At 41.8% G+C, this 15,125-nt stretch overlaps 1 protein-coding gene across 2 annotated transcripts in view; it reads right to left on the reverse strand.

The window, feature by feature from the left end:
• Positions 1-2,293: 2,293 nt before the first annotated feature.
• Positions 2,294-15,125, reverse strand: part of mbd2 (methyl-CpG binding domain protein 2) — a 111,581-nt gene continuing 98,749 nt past the window's right edge. For both annotated transcript variants that reach the window (XM_034120249.1, XM_034120251.1), the window contains one exon: positions 2,294-2,967. The gene's annotated coding sequence lies outside the window, so the exon portion shown is untranslated. The remainder of the gene's footprint in view (positions 2,968-15,125) is intronic.

Raw genomic sequence — 15,125 nt, forward strand, 5'->3', positions numbered from 1 at the left:
CTTGGTGATGCTGACTCATATGACTCAAATGACTCGTATGATCCGGATCTCTTCAATGACTGACTCAGAAGACCCTGAGTCCGTAAAAGGATCCAGATTTGCCATCTCTAGAATGATGGGATAGTAGACAAAAAGCTGTAGGAATCCAAACTGTAACATATAATAAGTACCCTGTATCAAGATTTATACAAAACAAGTTAAATCTGAGCTTTTTAGAGAGGTTTAGAAGAAAAAAAAACACCTCTGGGGTCATTTGGGTGTATTTGCCATATCTCTGGAACCTATTGGTCGATTTTGGTGATTGACACCTCTTTTGAACCGATAGAGCCAATAGAATCAGGGGGGGGGGGGGTTCCTAAATCCACCTACACGTTACCATTGAGGAGTGAGAGTGATGCGCACGCAGTTTGCCCAAACCGAAAGCTATGTTACGCTCTGAAAACTGAAAACTAGGCTTATTGCCATAAATATGATGATGGATTATCAATAATAATTTCAAAGGGAGACAGAGACATTGGATTAACCTTCTGCAGCGTATATGCGTTTTAATGCCATTGAACACAACTTTTGATCAGAAAACAGCAACGGTAAGACGTATTTGCCGTTTTGGCCACGTAAAGTGAAGTTGTGTGTTGTCTTTGCTTGCCTTCGCTGCCCTGAGTTTTGGTCGCACAGTGATGATACTTATACCATTGGAATCTGTGGAATCTCAGCTTTCATGTGATACCGATGAAGTATACAATATTTCTACCGTGAGTTATGTGCTAAGTGAGTTAGCACTCTTTCGCTTAGTGCTAATTCAGACGCTTGGCGTTAGAGTTGTGTTTCGTTTCGGTAAAAATGGTTCATATCGTCAGTTAGCTGAGTTTCTTCCCGTTAAGTGGGTATAACACATTCATAGTTTGTTAAATGTTAAGAAGCCCTCAGATGCTGTTTCTTGCAAGATGTTGCGGGAGCCCCCCCGAACAGGTTAAATCTCATTAACTAAACCAGTTGCAGCAAGTAACTCCCATAAAGCAACAGATATATTGTTTGTTTTTAAAAACCATGGTTTGTGTATGAACAGATTAAACAAATTATCAGTGACGTGCGGTGAGGTTCATGGCTGGTGAGGCACTGACTCTTTCAGAGTCAGATTTACAAATATTATAGCCTATTTTGACCTTAATCGAAATATTCTGTTATTTTCAAAAGCTTTTTTAGTCTGATGCTATGATTAATTTTAAACAACAAACAACAAAAGGATACCCAAAATCTAAATATTGGATTGTTCTTTCTAAGTAAGATCCCATTTTCATTACAGTTGTGGTCTTACCTTGACTTGAAGATGAATATAAGTCCATGCTATCCTTCTGGACAACAATCTCTATTACTGTTTTGTAAAAGTCCTCCTTATCTTCCTGTAGTTTCAAAAGTCTAGTTTCTTTGTTGTTTGCGGTAGAATAACAGTAGCAACAAGAACCTGTGGGCTCACGTGCGCCCCCTTCAGTGCGGCAGAGGTTATGGCTGCCTCCCCTGGTGATTTTTTCATTGCCGTTGTACGAGAGACCAGCGAGCCTAAATATCATATATACATGAAATAAGTTATTTAGAGACTATGGATGGCGAGGATAAATGTAATAAAGGGATCTACAAACATTACATTGGTGACATACAGTGAGATGGTGACAGGCATGCGCTTAGGGCCCGCTTTCCAGCCAGTTTCTGTGGGGTGACGCATTCTGAATTGAGGCAGGGCTCATCTGTGCCTCACCTCAGAATACGTCACCCCACAGTAAATGGCTTGAGCGCGCTCACAAAATAAGTGGCCGCGCTAAATTAGTGCCCGCGCTCCAGCAAGTTACTGTGAGCTTACGTGAGGCACTGCTCGTGCTTGCCTCACTTCTCATTGCTCCCATAGCGGAGCTCGGCAAATTTGCTGATTTTGACTATAAAATGCGATTGGAATCATACAGAAATCACATTTACACAAGATCAGTGGAGACATTTTATTATTATTATTATTTAGTTTTTCTTTAATTGTTTTTCCGTTACATTGGAGTATGACAGGTGAGGCTCTGCCTCCCCTGCCTCCACTGACTGCACGTCGCTGCAAATTATATATAAAGAATTTTAGAGAACTGTAGAGGTCTCGGTACGTGTATTATTTAACTTTTTGAGCCAGGCTAGCTGTTCAGTTTCCCTGCTAAGGTCGAGCTTTTTGCGTTGTAGAATATAATAATAATATATAATTATCATTGTCAAAATCATCACAAACACAGTCATAAATCAGGAGATTTTAAGGAAACACAAATAATTGTGAATATAATCATTTATTTACTTTAGTCCAAGACATGTAAATGTCTGTTCTTTCAAGATATAAAATGTGTCTTAAATAAGCAATTGTTCTATTTCATATGTATGTACATTATCATAATTTAATTAAAACCCTTGAAGACTTCCTTAAAACTAACCACAATCACCCCAAATCATGGAAGAGCACAGTTAGAGTTAGTAAGTTAGCACAAGCCGTCCAGCAGTTTGGAATTTGTCTCTGTGTTCTTTTCTTATATATCATTTTAATCAGCTTTATTTTAAAAAGAAAGAAGTGTAATATCTGAATTGAAAAAGTAGAGAAGGTAAGCGTTGTTGTATAGTATGCACAGAGAGGATTCAAGGCTTTGGATGCTCTGAGCTGGTAGACATCAACGTATAGCTGCTGCTGTGCGGTGTTGCACTGGAAGTTGTGCAGCTGGCGTTTGTCATGGCTAATATTGCTGGTGCCATTATGGCTGTGGTTGGTGTCCCATTGTTGCTTCTGTTGCTCTACAAAATGGCTCTAATTTCACATGCTGAAAGATATCTGGTGTGATGTCATCCTGAGAATGGTTTCCTGAACTGGAGGGTTGAGCAAACTCCCACTGAAGCAGCAGAGTCTGTGTGTGCTCTGCTTTTGGTTTGTCAGGATTAACCATCAGAGCATGATTTCTGGAGAGAGAGAGAGAGAGACAGAGAGAAAGAGTTAGTGCCATAATGAAAACTCAGAGGTTTATTCAAACCGGTTACGTTTTAGGTCGTTTAAGAAAAAAAATTGAGTTTCACAACAAACCTACAGAGCCCCTAAACGGACATGAAAATAAAAAAAATAACACACACAGAGCTCATCTAAGCAGAGCAGAAATAGACACACATCATGTGCCCTGGTGACCTGACATCTCCTTCATAAAATGTATAATTGGGCAGTGTGTGTAGAGGTGTGTGTGTGGGTGTAATAGCAGTCTGGATCAGCTCCGTTGTACCCCCGTTTTTAGAGATGTGTGGTTAGCCAATTGCTGATTCAAGATATGAACGTGTGTCATAAAATGTAGCCAATCAGCGTCCTCAAAACTACTACCGGAGGGGCGATTATTTTATGGCCCCAAGTAAGCAACTGCTACGCAACTGGAAGAGACGGCCACAGGATTGCGGTGAGGAAACACAATGAGGAGGTGGATAAAAACAGGCATATTTTATCCAAAATAATGAAGTTGTGTGGGGCTTTTGAGTTGGCTTTGCGTGGGCATGACGAGACTGACTCTTCAGTCAACCCTGGCATTTTCAGGGGATTGGTGGATTTTGTTTCCTCCCTGCACACTGTGCTGGAGGAGCACCTAAAGACCGCCACCGTTTTTAAAGGCACGTCAAAAACATACACCACATAGAGTGGTGCAGGGATTATGTATTTACCCGGAAGTAAGCTGTGCATGGGTTCCCTTCGACAAAAAAGCAATGGGATTTCACCATAGGATTTTGGAAAATAGCTCGAAATAACGTTATGCTATAAACGATCTACAGCAGGGTCGCACGACTTCAACGTCACGCCAATTTAAGATCGATATTCAAAAATACAGATTCAAAATTGTACAAGTTGAAGCGTTTGTTTTAACAGTTTGCAAGCGCGCATGTTCTTGCTTTCAAGCAGAACAGGGGCAAACAAACTTAGCGGGAGTGTTTACGTGTTCGACGTAATGACATACAACGTCCTCGACGTCCTCGACAACCATCGTTTTTCAGACACGTAAACTCTTCAAAAATCACCAGTGGGGTCACTGCTGATGTATTTAATGTCGTAGAACAAAAGGTGATCCATCTCTTAAATTTGTGTCAACCACAGACCTTATTGCCAGCTATTTTCCAAAATCCTATGGAGAAATCCCATTGACTCTGAGACGAGGGAACCGGTAGTGTTAAAATGCTAACTCACTTCCGGGTTTTAGGACTCGTCACAGCACCACTCTATTGACTTTAAAGGTCCCATGACATGGCCATTTCTACTGATCATAATTCCATTGTTGAGGTCTACTAGAATAGATTTAGATTGTTCAATGTTCCAAAATCACATTGGTTTCTCATACAACATCTCTGTATAGTATGGAAGCCTGTTTGCGCCACAGGAAAATAAAAACTATTTTATACACACTATAATACAGTGAATGTTAGGCTCTGTTTGTTTGCTGTTTTTCATTCATAACATTTCTGAGCACACACTATGTAAATAACATTAAAACATGGAAACTAACTTCCATTTAAGGAGATATTTTTTAAATGGATTGACTTGATAGATTTTCATCATTCACAATTCAACATAAAAAATGTACTGTTACTGTAGCATTAAGGGACCCTGTGTTGTACAATGAAAGGGTAGGGGATGAATTATGTGAGAGAGGGCCCTCACAAGTATAGAAGTACCAACACAAGAGTGTGTGTGAGCATTTATGTCTATCCTGATGTTTTTCTACTAAAAGATTAAGTGTGAATATAATTAGGAGAACAAAACTCTGTCCCTCTCTCTATTAAACCCATATTGCCTTGTCTTGATAAAACCATGTACAGAACTAACTGTCTCTCTGTCTCCTTTCTTCTCTCCTGCAGCACAGTAAACGTAAGCCTGTGGACACAAAGAGTCCAATTAATGTGGAGAGCCTCCATGCTCATCATTAGCTTCTCCATTAACCCCTTGACACCTCCTCCCTGCTGCTGCATTAATGAGGGGGGCGGGGCTACAATTAGGACCACTTGTCTGCGGACGCCTTTTGCCTGCACACACATTTTAATTATACATGAAACAGGAGCATGGAGAGAGCACACAGCAGGAGAGCAGGAGTGATATCAGAGATCAGCATGTCTGCCTCGCTTAGCTGTACAGCATATACTGTCACTCCCATATTCAGTGCCGCCATGATAAAATGTATTTCCTCTAGACCAATTGTGCCAACCTTTAAGCGAGGATTGTGAAATCCTCAGTGTCAGTTTATACTCTAACCTCTTAAGCACTGGGCCTATTTGTCAGGCCTCAGGCTCGAAAATGACATGCCCAGAATGAATGAGTATATCTTCACAACTAAAAAGGGTATATGAATAATCTTGTTATCAAAGCAATGATACACCTGTGAGTTGGCTGTCGAAATGTCAGAATCAATATAGATGTTGCTGTGTCAGAGTCAATTCAGATTGAACATAGAAAATTCTAATCTCCGCCTAAAAAAACCACATTATTTATAGTGAAAACCACCCTTGAATGATGGAATAGTAGAAACTATAGGGATCCAAACCACATATATCATAAGTACCCTGTGTCAGGATAGAAGCACATTTTGTAAAACTTGACATTTTTTAGAATATGTTGGCACAGGTAGGTCCAGGCTCACCTTTGGGTACATTTGGTTACCATCAGTGCCATTTGACCTTTCTCAGGTACCACATTTTATTTAATTGAAATATCATTATAGGTATTAATTCCATCCAAATACAACTGTTTTTGACCTTTTTGGAAAATTCACCAAGACCTCTATACCTTTGTTCGCCACAAAGCGTAACTTAAAATGACGACAGCACTGTTCGAGGTATTCTGTGACTGTCCAAGTCTGTTCATAGTTTCTGTTCCACTAACATGTCCTTAAACACTGCAGAGCCCATACTGTGTTCCTGTTAGTGTTTACTTCCTGTATGTCTTCTTCTGCTGTTCATGTTAGTGTTTTCTTTCTGTCTGGGTGTTTCTCAATTTCGAGGAAGGCTCCTCCAGAGCCACTATTTCAAGGATGCTACGTCATCGAGTCCCGCCGAAGGACTGTTCCAATGTCCAGGCTCCTTGGAATTCTACCGAGGCCGGTGTCCTTCGTTGCGGGAAATTTCGAGGCTGCACATGTGTATCCTCCGCGGTCTTAAAATCCCCACAATGCTTTGCGCACGGACCAATTTCCAAAATATTTGGCGGAAATCGCGCTTCATTTAAGGCGGGGCCTCACATATGACGCACACCTGATAGCCTGTTCCACCATTCTTAGTTTTCCGAGGCTAGGAAGGATTCTTGCCTCGCTGCTGAAGGAAGAGACTCTGAAGACATGTCCTACCAAGGAAGCGTCCTCAATATTGAGAAACACCCACCCTCTTTCTTCTTCTGCTGTTCATGTTAGTGTTTACTTCCTGTCTCCCTTTATGGTGATTTCTCTGACGCCCGACGCTTTGGTTTCGGTCGAATTGTCCAAAAATCAGCTCCTATTGTCTTTTCCTATGCACTAGTCCTCTGTGTGAAACGTCACGGGATTAAGGAATAGTGGTTAGGAGAATTCAAAAGGATTTAGGAAGATACGACCAGGCTTCAGGAGAATCTGACTGCACTGACACTATCCGATGTATTTATGACGCACCAGCGGATGTTCTTAACATGTTAAGCCCGAGAGACCCCGGTACCGGGGCACTGCCGCAACATCTTGCAGGAAACAGTGTCTGAGGGCATGTTCATTTAATAAACTATGAATGTTTTATATCCATGTAACGGGAAGAAACTCATCTAACTGATATTTTTTTTTTTTTTTCAAAAGAAAACCCACAATGCTAACACTGAGCCTCTGAATTAGCAACGAGCGAAAAATGCTAACAGATTACTGCACCGAAAATCACTCACAAAACCTTATTATTTATCTTTTCTCCACATCCATGACATCGATTCACATCGTGAGGTGACACAGAATCGATGGGTACCCTCATTATCACTGAATTATACGAAATCGCGACATTATAAACAAAAATAGACATCAAAACAGGTGACGCTAGGTAGCTAAAAATGCTAACATTTTTACCTTGGCTCTGTAGTCTCTCCAAAGTGGTCTTCAATGGCATTAAAACGATAAAAACGCTGCTGAAGTTAATCCATAGGTTAATCCAATGTGTCTATGTCCCTTTGAAATGATTTCTGATAATCCATGAGCAATAAAACGGATAATCCATGCTTTTACGTTTCTAGATGTCAGAGCTAGACTGTAGCTTCACTCTAATGCAAAGTTACATGCGCAAAGCCCCCACCTTTTTGTTTCACAATGAGTGTGTGTGGGGGACTCCCCCTTCGATTCTATTGGCTCTAACGGTCAGAAAGAGGTGTCAACCATCAAAATCGACCAATGGGTTCCAGAGATATGAAACAAAAACAATTTTCACCCAAATCACCTCAGAGGTGGAGTGTTTTTGGCTAAACCTCTCTAAAAAGGTCAAATGTCACTTGTTTTGCATCAATCTCGATACAGGGTACTTATATGTTGTACTTTGGATTCCTAAAGCTTTTAGTCTACTAACCCATCATCCAAGGGTGGTTTTCACTATAAGTAAAAAAGAATTTTTGGACGGACACTATAATTTACAGTTTTTTACTATGTTCAATCTGAATTTTCTTTAAAATAAAAAACATCTATATTGATTCTGACTTTTCTACATCCAACTCACAGGTTTATCATTACTTTGAGAAAAAAGATTATTAATTTAACCCTTTTAGAAGGGAATATATGGTCATTTGTTCTGGGAATGTCATTTTCGAGCCTGAGACCTGAAAAACAGGCTCAGGGCTTAACAGGTTAACTCCTCCGTCTTCAACAAGGAGAATTCAGGTGTTGTTAAAACAACCAGACAGACTTCATTATACACTATTTAATATGATTAGCTCTGTGTCTGATGTTTCATTGTTTCACTGTTCAGCCTATTAATGTTTCTGAATAATTATTTCAGTGTTTCAGTATTTTATGTTTCAGTCTGATTAATCCTCAGTACAGTCTTAATTATTTCCTAATAATTAGAAAACCCTGATAATCTGCAGCTTAATCGTGGCAATCGAGCTGACTGATAGCACACACACACACACACACACACACACACACACACACACACACACACACACACACACACACACACACACACACACACACACACACACACCACCTTATCAGCCTTAAGAATGACTTTGAAGCAGATCATTCTCTGTGTCTCAACATCCACTAATTACCAGCAGCTGAAAAAAAATGCTGCAGGAGTCTGAATCAGCTCCTCTGCAAATTACAAGATAAACAGCTAATAATCTCACACACACACACACACACACACACACACACACACACACACACACACACACACACACAGAGCAGTATGAATCATTAGTCTCGATCAGATACAACCCCAGTCTGCACAGTTAAAGGAACAATGACACATTTTGTGAAATCCTTCCTTGTCATCCACTCAGATTGAGATGAGAAGACGGATTCATTAACTTTGTCTGGGACCTAACCTAATAAAAAAAAAAAGTGTTGGGGAAAGGTGGATGAACCACACTCGTATTCAGCCTTAGAAGGAAACCAGCGGCTGTCTTAACAACAATAACGTATATGGAGAATAATACAGAACACAAATGTACTTAGGTACTTCAGATGAGTCAGTTTGGAGTTAAGGCCCGGACACACCAGCCCGATTTTGGGAGTCAGAGGCAGTCGGGCATTCGCGGCGCCCTACTCAGGTTTGTGTGTCCCGCACCGTCGTCTCTTTACGGCACCTTTTCAAACCTCCCGACGCCTTCAACATGTTGAATCAGCCGCGGGAGGTCAGAGAAAGTCGGGACAAGCAATCACTCTGATTGGCTGTTCACACAACCGCTGCCTGCTGGTAAGGACAGTTATTGCCACTCGTCGACTGAAGTATTTGCGGTGTGTTCGTAGGCGGGTGGCGTAGGCGGGCGGCGTAGCCGACGCAGGCGACGTAGCTGACGGAAAAGTCGGGACGCCTTCGGTACGCGTTCTTTGGTCTCAGGTGGGTGTGTAGCGGCCTTTACAGACATCAGTGTTTACATTTCACCACACGTCTGAAGTGTGTCCTGTGGTGCTGAGGCAGAGGGAAATGTCTATGTTGATCATTTCTTTATTGTTCATAATGATAAATGGCTGCACAATTTCAACATGAACCCTATATTTATATGTTATAGTCATTATAATAAACAAGTAATAAATGGTTGTGTTTGTTAATATTTTTAGGAGAGTTCTGTGACAGCTGGAGCTCTTCAGCTGGTGCAGATATTCAATACCAATATGCACTTGCAAACACTCAAATATGTCACAGTCTGCTCCTTTACTCACCTGTCATTCACCAGTAGTTTTCCATTCACCTGACTCACCTGTTAACCACATACACTTATTTGCTCACTCACTTTCTCTACTGCACCCATTAGTCACACTGCCAGTATTTAAACCCTCACCAGACACACACCCGTTGCCAGATCGTACTTCGCCTTCATGCAAGTCTTTCCCTGCCTGCTACCTGATCATGCCTGTCCTTGGACTATTCTGCCTTGCCTGCTGTTTGACCCTGCCTGTACCTGCGTTGCCTGCCTCGCCTGCTCCCTGACCCTCTGCCCGGCGCCGACTCACCTTCTGCCTGCAGTCCTCTTGTTCGTTTGCCTGGACCATCATCTGGCTGTTACTGCTCTGCTGGGTATCTCCCTCTGCTCTAGTATTGCAAATACAGTTTATTACCAATACTCCTTGGTTTTTCGAGTGCTGCTTTTTGGTCCTTCATCAGATTGTGACAAAATGCATAGATCATAACTTTTATTTGTAAAAAAACAACTTTATTTAAATGTGATTAATTTCTTATTTTTGTACAACTATTAAAGTAAACAGATATGGTTCTAAACTGTATTGAAGTAAACATGTATTATTTTGAATTGTATTTTAGTGAACATGTATTGTTTGAACTGTTTTAAGTAATCCCATATATAGATATTGTCTTCTCACTTACAACTCACTGACCCAGAGATCCTGTTACACACACATACACCTCCTCCCACCAGCACACACACATATTCTTTTCAAGGTTCTTTCCGGGCATCAATATATCTGTGTACAATGTTTGGTTGTCTGGGAAAGAATAGTTTGTGTGAAATATTCCTTGGGAAAGTAAAGGAGTGAATATCGGTGCAGAGATAAGATTGACTCTGTCCTTGTGAACTTCCGAATCTCACGCTCTGCTCAGAAGAAAACATACTTTTTCTCAGAACTCTGATTCGCTGTATTGGACCCGACCAGAAGTGAATCCAACCAGTAAAAACACCTGGGGGAGTAAGCAGCTCACACAGCTCCTCCCCACGGACTCTCTGATTCGCTTCGGAGTAAAATGGGAAGGAAGAAGTCAACACATCTCCGCCCCAAAATATGAATATGAATACTGTTGTTTTTGCATGTAAAATGCTTCCTGTTTTCTGACTGGCTGGTCCCGATACCTGTATCGCACAGCAGTGGAAATTGCAAGTCCGGAGTACTCTGTAAACTTGTATACGTGTTTTGTTTCTTACCAGTAAAATCAGATTATTGTTATAACCTTTATTCCGGTGTTTTGAATTCCTTTCTTTATTAAATATAACCAGCCTCATCTAACGAACGGCGCGTAGCGGAGGGGGGCTTTAAGCCACCATCCAAAGTATTTGCTACAACAATTATGGTGACCTGCGACGTGATGAGTGCTGATCTCTAGAAAGGAACACCGACAGCCAGCGGACGGAATTCAGTCCAGGTGAGGACACCTCAACACCGTTGACAACAAAACCATGGCCATATACAAAAGGTAAGCAGACACCTGTTTTGACTACCAAAAATCTGTGATTGATTATACTACAACATTTTAGAGTTGTCAGCGGCGTTCTCAGTGTTCTTAGTCACGGTAGGAAATACAATACATATTCTAGTTGGGAAAGTGCTTAGAGTCAGGTAGAGCATTCCTGTACCTAAGGCACAAAGTGTTTGTAAGAGGCGGGTAGCTAAGTCCTGTGCCTTAACTCACTAAAGAAAGACTGCAAGTACGTAAAAAACAGATGGGTTAAAATCCCCGTAAATCAAGTAAAGATTATACGGTTGTCTTGTTAGTGCTTTAATGAAGACTGCGAGGGCGTAAAAAACAGATGGGTTAAAATCCCCGTAAATCAAGTAAAGATTATACGGTTGCCTTGGTAGTGCTTTAAATGTATAGAACTGCGAGGACGTAAAAAACAGATGGGTTAAAGTCCCCGTAAATCAAGTAAATATTATACGGTTGTCTCGTAGGTAAGAGGTTGTTATAAAGAACTGCCTATTGAATAACAATCGAGTGGGCAATCCCTCTTTGAAAATTGCTAGATTTGTTATATGTGGGTGATACGAGAGGAGGGATACGCGACTTCCAACTAACCATTTGGAACGACCGAATCTCATCACAACTCTTGCTGTGGGGTTAATCAGGCTCATTAAACGTGACGATAAAGAGATTTTGTTGACTGGGTTCCGACTCCTTGCCTGAAGCCACAGCCGCCGTAAGGGGGTTGTAGAAGCTTGCTTCAGGAAGTCACGCTATCTGTTGAAATATACATCGCACAATAAAAATCTGCCTGACTGTATGGGGATAAATATATGTAAAACTGCGAACATAATTTAAGAACACCACTCTGTACACAGTACATACTTAGAAAAGAAGTAGTACACGGAGATAGAATTCAGATAGTACGAAGTCTGTATAAGGGAATAAACTCTGTGTGATTTTTTACGTCAAATCTGTGTAATAATTGAGAGAAAATAGCAGAACTAGAGTTGTGTGGAGGCAAACTCTGCACCAAGCAGGGGAAGCTCATTCGTGGTCAGCTGCTGCCCTCTGGTGGCGAACAGGGTGTGTAACAATATTCTGCACTGTTTCACGCTGGACAACTTTAAATTTCGGACAGGGCATTCCAATAAATACAATAAGGACGTTAAGAGTAAAGACAAGAATTGTCCAGTATATTAAATAAATACAAGCGAACACATATCAGCATAGTCAGATAATAGAAACGAGGTCAATCATGGAAGGAGAGTTTGAAAAGAGTGATATAGGCGTTCCAATTTCCGGAAGCTTCCGCGAGCAATGGGAACAGACTGAGAGATTGATTTTCAGTGGAATAAAAAAAAAAAAAAAGAAGTATTTGTGGCTGAAGTGAAGCTCATTCCTGGTCAGGTGCTACCATCTGGTGGCCAACAGGGTGTGGCACAAAACAAACAGAGACTAATGGTAAATTAAGGTTTGGCTCCATCTGCTGGACATATTGTATATTATATTATATTTAGAATTTGAACGAGAAGAACAGTGGGGGCAGACAGAGAGATTGATCGTTAGTGGGATCAAACTGGGGGACCGGAAGAAGGCTGATATTTAATGACTGATATATAAGTAATAATAATATATAACTGATATTTAATAACTGATATATAAGGCTCGATATTTCTGAAAATGAGAACACCGTTAACGGCATTCTATTTCAGAAAAAGGGGGGATGTAGATCAGGCAATATGTATGTGAGATTATTACGTTTTTAAGAGAAATTGATACATTTAAAATAATCTAGTTTTGGTTCTTTTTTGTTTTGTTTTGTTTGTTTGTTTTTTGTTTGGTTTTGTTTTATTTTTTGTTTATTGTTTTCTGCATAGTCTCTTGTCCTCACTCCAGTCCAGTTGGTGGCGGTTATGCACCTACAAGTTGGTTTGCCAACCGCCAATAAACACTAAAGAAGTAGAAGAGATGAGTTCAAAACCATATTTCCAGCAACTTAAGGGCTTGGTATGAGACTTCTCCACACAGGTTGCTGACGCCAAAGGGGGACCCGAGAAACACGAGGCCAACACAGCAGAGTTCGTCTGGCTGAAAGTCATCAGGCCTAAGTGGCTCAACCCCAGGTTTTCCGGCCCCTACCGAGTGACCCAAAGGACCTCCCATGCCGTCCGCCTAGAAGGAAAGGGAGACAACTGGTACCACTGGAGCCAGTGTGCGGTCGGGAAAACACCTGCGAGGACCCTAGACGACATCAGGACAGATCTGGCCCTCGTCAAGGAAGTCGACCCAGGAGGCGCCATCAGCGGACCGGAGGAGGAGGATCGGGAGGACATCTCTCCAGCAGTCGACCCAGGAGGCGCCATCAGCGGACCAGAGGAGGAGGATCGGGAAGACATCTCTCCAGCATCAACCCGGAAGCCGCCATCAGCGGGCCGGAGGAGGAGGATCGGGAAGACATCTCTCCAGCATCGACCCGGAAGCCGCCATCAGCGGGCCGGAGGAGGAGAATCCAGAAGACATCTCTCTAGCAGGCAGCCCAGTCAGCGGGCTGGGGGGACAAAGACACGGCAAACCAAGACGGCACAGGGAACTCCACTTCCCGCTGAAACAGGTTGATATAGCCGGTGTGGAACTTTGTTTTAAAGCTCCCATGTCATGCTTTTCCGGTTATTACCCGTCCCCTTGTGTGTTATGAAGGTTTTTATGCATGTAAACGGTGTGCAGAGTCAAAACCCTCAAAGTACACCCTGTAGCGAGTAAAACTCTAACACAGAAAATACCTCCCCAAAACGCCTCGTTGGAGATACGTCACTGCCCATTTGATTCTTCCGGGTACCGCCTGATGTCATGCGGTACCCGGAACGAAATGGACCAATCCCGAAGAGCTATGGCCACACCAGCAGCGGCGTGTTCCTCCTCCAGAGGTTCGAAGAACCGGCATTTCACAGACGAAAGCTTCCAAAACATTGCCCAGTTTGAGGCCGGATATGCACAGCTTGTTTGAACCGTTTGGAGCAGGGGAAGATCTGGGTATACAACCTGTAAGTTTGCATTGTTATTTGTGTATTTATCAAACAAGACTGTTTAAATGTGTAAACTGTGTTGGACTGCTAAGCCATTGACACAGTGCTAACTGTGCTAACTAAGTTGCTAGAGTTTCCATATATCAACTCTAATATCAGCAGATGGCCTTGCATACATGTATCTCATAGCAGGAGAATGTCTGCATTCACACACACGGAATACTCATACAGTATACTGTACTGTGATTTACCGTACATTGTGACCGTACATATACTGCATGTAGCTAACGAGGCTAGCTGTATGCTAGCGCAAAACAATGTATTCATGCAAGTTACATTGTATGGTAGCAGAATACCCGTATACGATTGCAATTATAAACACGTTATTGCTAGCCTAATATGAACCACTAGCTTTTGTTCATAGTAGTTTTATTACACTGCATTATAGTTGCCTTTCCTCCAAGCTAACGTTCATATCGTGTTAGCTACCAAGGTAAACAAAGCTAGGTTAGCATATTAGCAGGCAAGCTGTTCATTACACAACTACTACTAACGAATCTAAAACAACTAAGTTTCTCTAATATTTTGTGATTTGCATTTGATTTCGTCCAGCCAGATCCTGGCGGACAATCCATGACGTGCTAAAAGGCACTTCTACTACTACCGAGGCGTCGTGCTAAAAGGCACCGCACCGACTGTGCGCAGGCAAGATGCGAGGAGGAGGAATGGATGATATACCGTGTATATATGTATATTTATGTTCATTTTGTACATTTCTAAAAATAAAGTTTAATGGAAATACTTAGTAGGCCTATCCTTTCTTCCCTGAATTCATATATAGCAAACCATGATTTGATTTCTCATCAAACAGTAGTAGTTTATAACGGGTAAAAATAACTTACTCTTTGTTATGAGCGGCTCGTAGGCCACAAAGACAAGGAGACATACACGAGTTTACAAAACCACGGCACATTTATTGTGGTAAATGCAGAGATAGGTGGTTGAGAGGATCGCAGAGTTAGTCTTCCTGCAGCCGCTTTGGAGAGACTGGGGCCGTAGTGTCCGGAGGTGTCCGTGATCGTGCTGATTAGCCTCTTCAGCTCCACCCCATCGTAAGACAAAGGCCCTGGGGCCGTCACACTCTTCTATAACAACAGTTAAAAATATATATGTATATAAAATATACGGCTGTGCCGACGCCATGATAAGACTGATGTTACGCTGAGA

Source organism: Trematomus bernacchii, unplaced genomic scaffold (genome assembly GCF_902827165.1).
Source record: "Trematomus bernacchii unplaced genomic scaffold, fTreBer1.1, whole genome shotgun sequence".
Lineage (NCBI taxonomy): Eukaryota > Metazoa > Chordata > Actinopteri > Perciformes > Nototheniidae > Trematomus > Trematomus bernacchii.